Genomic DNA, 6,293 nt, shown 5'->3' on the forward strand with positions numbered 1-6,293 from the left:
AAAACAATTTCATTTTGTAATAGCATCAAAAAAGAAAAAGAAAGCAATAGTTACAACCTTATATTCGGCAAAATAAAAAAAAAAGAAATGTAACACTTATACTCTAAAAACTGCAATTAAAAAAGGGAATTAATAAATTAAAACATCCCACGTTGATGTGTCGTAAGAGGCAATATTGATAAAATGGCAACATATCCTAAACTGATCTAAAGATTCATTAAAACCCCTAACAATATCCCAGCTTGCACATTCTCTCCCTCTTTTTCTCTCTTTTGCACAAATTGATAATCTGTTTTTAAAATTCACATGGAAATGCAATATACTCCGCATAGTCCAAATAATCTTCAGATAAAGACACAATAGGGTTTTCGTATTTCTTAATTTCCAAATTAGGACAAACTGTATTTATCAAAATGATCTGGTAGTGACGAAGAATAGAACAATGGAACAAATTGAATGTGCAGAAATAAACTGTTCCATTTATAGCTAATTAATTTTTAACAAAGATGCCAAAAAAATTCACTGTGTGTGTGTGTGTGGGGGGGTAATATTTTCAATAAATAGTACTGGCTCTCAATGGTGCAAAGGAATGAAGTTGGATACTCTTGCTCATGCCATACAAAAAATAACCCAACATGGATGATAGATCTAAAAGAAAGAACAAAGAGTATGACTCCTAGAAGGAAACATAGGTAAAAGTTTCCATGACCTTGGATTAGACAATGGTTTCTTTATAACCCAAAGCACAAGCAATATAAGAAAAAGTAGATCACTTGGGTTTCTTCAAATTAACAACCTTTGTACATCAGCAGACATTAAGAGAAAGTGAAAGGCCAACCCAAGAATGAGAGGAAAGGTTTGCAAATTATATACCTGATAAGTGAATAGTAAAAAAGACAGTGCAGTTTAAAAATGGGCAGAAGATTTGAATATACATTTCTCCATTGAAAATATACAAATGGCAATAAGCACATAAAAAATTGCTCAACATCACGGCACCTGGGTGGCTCAGTCAGTTCAGCGTCCAACTTCAGCTCAGGTCATGAACTCACAGTTCGTGAGTTGGAGCCCTGCTTGGGGCTCTGTGCTGACAGCTCAGAGCCTGGAGCCTGCTTCAGATTCTGTGTATCCCCCTCTCTGCCCCCCCCCCACCCCCGCTCATGCTCTGTCTCTCTCTTTCAAAAATAAATAAACATTAAAAAAAAAAAACATGTTTTGAAAAGTTGTTCAACATCATTAGTCAAATCAAGGTAGTGCCTGGGTGGCTCAGTCAGTTGGGCACTGAACTTCAGCTCAGGTCATGATCTCGTGGTTTGTGGGTTCGTGCCCCATGTCGGGCTCTGTGCTGAAAGTTCAGAGTCTGGAGCCTGCTTTGGATTCTCTGTCTCCCTCTCTGCCTCTCCCCCACTTGCATGCATGCTCTCTCTTGCTCTCTCTCAAAAATAAATAAACATTAAAAAATTTTTTCTAAAGAAATGCAAATCAAAATCACAATGAGATACCACTTCACACTCCGTAGAAAGGCTGTTACAAAAAAGGACTTAAAAAACAAACAAATAAGTATTGACAAGGAGAAATGGAAACCTCATACGTATACTGCTCATAGGAATATAAGATGGTATAAATGCTGTGGAAAACAATTTGGCACTTTTTTGAAACATGAAACATAAAGTCGCCTTATGACTCAGCCATTTCGTTCCTAGGTATCTATGTAAGAAAATGAAAATACATGTTCACAAACAATTTTCCACTTGAATGTTCATTGCAGCTGTACCCTTTTTTTACACATTTTTAAATTAAGTTTATTAGGAGAGAGTCATTGCAGTAGTATTCCTTTTTTTCTAAATGCTTATTTTTGAGAGCGAGAACACAGTGGAGGAGGGGCAGAGAGAGGGGGACAGAGGATCCGAAGCAGGCTCCACACCAACAGCAGAAAGCCCAGTGCGGGGCTTAAATTCACTCACCATGAGATCATGACCCCAGCCAAAATCAAAAGTCGGACATTTAACTGACTGAGCCACCCAGGCGCCCCTTTGCAGTAGTATTCTTAATAGCCCAAGGTGGAAACAGTCCAAATGTTCCTGAACTGATGGATGCATAAATGTGATATATTAATACAATGGAATATCACTTGGCAGTAGAAAGGAGTGAAGTACTGACAAAATGCTACAACATGAATGAACTGCGAAAACATACTAAATGAAATATGCCAGTCCCAAACAACAACACATTTTATGCTTCTATATATATGAAATGCCCATAATTATCAAATACATGGTGACAGAATGTTTTTTTTAATAGTTGCCTAGGAGTAGGGGAAATGGAATTTGGGAGATATGGGGAGTAACTGCTAATGGGTTCAGGGTTTCTTTTTGAGATGATGAAAATATTCTAAAATTAGATTGTGGCGATAGTTGCCCAATTCTTTCTGTGGCCACCAAAAATCACTGGATTATAAAATTTAAGTTGGTGAAGTATATAGTAGGTAGCCTGTATCTCCATAAAGCCATTCAAATGTTTGGATTGAGGGAATGACTGCATTGGTCTGTAAATATACTAAAAATCATTGAGTTATCTGTAAACAAACAACAAGCAAACTCAAAAAGTTGCTTTAAAAATTATATGAACTATTAATGACAGTTAATTTAGCTTTGGAGAATTTATTTATTGTGATAAGGTGTGGTAAATGAGGAATCTGCAAAGGAGAAAGTTTTGCTATAACTGAGTACAGAGTATCTATCCTGGAACTTAAATGCATTCCTGGCTAGGATTTGTTGGAGTCTAATCATTATCACTCTTACCAACATTACAAATGCTTTTGAATGATATTTGGAATTTTTGCTTCCTGCCTTGGCTGTATTTTCCCCATTTTTGTGATGATATTGTTAATTAGGTAGGTATGTTCTGCCCATATTCTGAATATGACTTTTCACCATTTCTTATTCATTGAATTCCTTTGCTGTACAGGATTGCAGTTGACTTCAGTTTTTCCTTCACTTTAGCTTGTGCCAAAAGTCTGCATTTGCTGCGTATGTGCATTTTAGTCTTAAATATTTGAGTTATAATAATAATGACTGACAGTGACAATATATAGTTAATTTTCATTTTGTTCTTACTGTCTACCAGGCAATTTCTATGTACTCTAAATGTGTTAGCCTTCTTAATAAACATAACACAAAAGAGAAGTAATATTAACTCTCTATGAGGAAAAGAAGTATACTTTTTACTTGTTGCATCTAATTCATAATTATAAATCCTGTTGTTTTCACTATATTGAATATACTACTTCTATCAGATATTCTTTCAAGTAAACAAACCCCATATTATTAGTATAGTTCAGTTGCTAATTGAACTTTGATATTTCTTTGTCACCAGAATCATACATAAATATCTTTGGTTGATTGTGTGTTTGTGTGGAGTTGGGGGTTTAAAGGTGGGGTTAACATGTTGTATTACATCATTTTCTCTCTATAATTGAAGGGTAAAGACCAATAATGAAGGCTCACCAACTTTTATGCCCTAACGTATCTGAGTTCAAAACTTTTCCATCACATTCCCCTTGTTTTCTACTGACTTCTTGTCTTCCAATATTCATGTTTTAACTTTGAATTTTCCCTCACCGAAAATGCAGGGATTCCAGTGTATCTGTTCTGAAATCATCCTCTGCTCAGCAATTCCACCCTTCTGGTCCCCTGTCTGTATATTTTTTCCAGTGTGACTGCTTGTAGTGTTTCACTAATAGCCTTGAACCCCACTCTGTCCATATGCTGGCTGCTAGCCATCAAAAACATAGCTTGGGGTGGGGGGAGAGAGTGAGCTGCCATGTTAAATCGCCTCTTTCCCTCCCTCTGGGAAAGGACCTTAACCTCAAGCACTTTCAGTCAATCACAGTCCAAGAGAGAACCTTGAAAATGTTCTGCAACACTGATTGGTTCCATAAAATATGCTGGCTGTATGCAGAAGTTGAGTTTCTTTTTGCTTATTTTATAATAAAGGGCAATGCATGTGCTGTATTCATAGTAATTCAAATCTGACACAAATAATACAGCAAATAATTACAGTGACCTTTAACTCACCTCAAATTTAAACAAAGGTTAAGCTGCCCTTTACTAAAGTAAATATTTTCTGTAGTCAAATAAATGCAGACACCTTTGGAGAGGAGAATACATTGCCAAACTAAACGAATCTGAAAATTGTTACAACAGAATAATTTCAAAACATAAAGAATGCAGAACTCTTCAGCATAAACAACATCCAGACGTGCCGGCATCTACCATTATTAATTTACCTTACCATGTTTCCAGTGGGCTTCCCCATATGTTTTCTGGGAACTGTTGCTTGAATTTCTGTCCAAAAGGGCAGATATCAAAGAGAAATATTAAAAGTAAGAGAATTTAGTTCTCCTTTCCATACCCCGAGTCAGTAAACAATTTATATTTTATTCCATAAAGCTGAATAAAACCTTAAATGTTTAAGTGGTTACCATGCATATCCCAACTCTTAAAAAATAAACGCAGAAGACAATGCTAAGTAAGCAAAGGAAGCAGCTGATACGTTTATGTGGTTCTTATACCAAGGTTTAGCTGTTGGTCAGATAAGGACCAGGTGTGTTTTTGCACATTTTAATTTGTTTAGTCTATGTCTATTTTAAATAGCACTTAAAAAGGAAAGAAAAAAAAAAAAGCAATTCAGGGGTGGACTATGTTATGTATACCTAGTCTTTAATTTTAAAAGTTTATTTAAAAAAATAATTACTCTCTTTCTGGGGTTCAAATGCTAATGATACGTTGACTGTGAAAAACAAGTCAGTCATCCGCTTGTTACTACAATTGGTCCCGCCTCCAAATTCTGCCTTCATTAAAATAAGGCCACCTGATGTAATTAGAAGTAGCATGCCTATAATATTTTTGGTCACAATTTAAATTGCATGTCTCAAATAGGGATTAAATTTACATTTAATAGGACAATAATTGTATGTTAAAAGGAAAACTAAGTTTATTTCTTTTTGTTTCTCTCACTGCAGCTTTGCCAAATCTATTATTAAGACCCAAGATGTTCTTAGAGACCTAAATTAATGGGTTTATTTTTAACCAATTAAAAAAAAATATGCTAAGTCCCAGATCAATAAAACCCTCCTACATGTCTCTCCTAACTCTGACTCAGCAAATTTTTCTGTGCCTCAGCTCTTTTTGAAGTTGTTGGAACAGCAGTGCTGAGGTGCCTACTTCCTTACCAAAAGGGTGCAAGTCTAGGATCTGAGGCTAATCTGTTCATAACCATGGTGTTTGTTATCTCAAAGATTGTAGCTCCCCTTGGGCTCTTACTCTATATGAAATGGCTGGCACTGACCTTGACAGAAATACATGATTTTGTTATGAGAGTAAGAATGAATTCCTAGTAAAAGCAAAATAACTATGGAAGGGTACTGGACTCTTTTACTGTTGCTTGAATTCTTTATAATTTTGTTTTATTATCTAATATTTCATGAGGAATCTTCTTCCTCTATACATAAGCATCTTATACTCTCCTGCAGTTCCTAACTCCTTGAATCTCCCTCTCCTGATCCCTTTCTTTGAGGAAGAAGAAATTACCCATTGCCTTCCCTGATGTTTCTTACAAACTTCGTCCTCTTCAGAAACTTACATCCTCTTTGGAGACTTTTTTTTTCCATGGAAAAAACATACACTACTCTAATGGACAGCTAGCGAAAATGCATAAGGAACCCAAATCCAAATCAAGAGATACAAAAACTGGTAACTTAAATATGTATTATTCACTAGAGCATGGTGCTTCTCTAAGTTTTGCTTTTAAGGAAAGATACTGCTGTTAAGTTTAGATCCTTGATCCTGACAAAAATTGAAATATATCAGCTCCTCAAGGTTCTGCCTCTTCAGGTCTAAAAATATCTGTGAGGGGCGCCTGGGTGGCTCAGTCAATTAAGCATCTGACTTAGGCTCAGTTCATGATCTCAGAGCTTGTAAGTTTGAGCCCTGGCATCGGGCTCTGTGCTAAAACCTCAGAGCCTGGAGCCCGCTTCAGATTCTATGTCTCCCTCTCTCTCTGCCCCACTCCCACTCTGCCTCTCTCTCCTTAAAAAATAAACATTAATTTAAAAAAAAATACCTGTGACATCTTGTGCCTCTTATTCAGAGCAGATCTCAAAACTAACATTTAGAATGCAACCCTCCTTGGTTCTTCAAAAAGAGGTTATAGAATTGAACTTGTGCCTCTATGATCATACTTTTTATTTTCTTTTCAAAATTTATGTTATATTCCTGCCTGAGACTTTGAAT

The sequence above is a fragment of the Prionailurus viverrinus genome, chromosome C1 (genome assembly GCF_022837055.1).
Source record: "Prionailurus viverrinus isolate Anna chromosome C1, UM_Priviv_1.0, whole genome shotgun sequence".
NCBI classification, from domain to species: domain Eukaryota; kingdom Metazoa; phylum Chordata; class Mammalia; order Carnivora; family Felidae; genus Prionailurus; species Prionailurus viverrinus.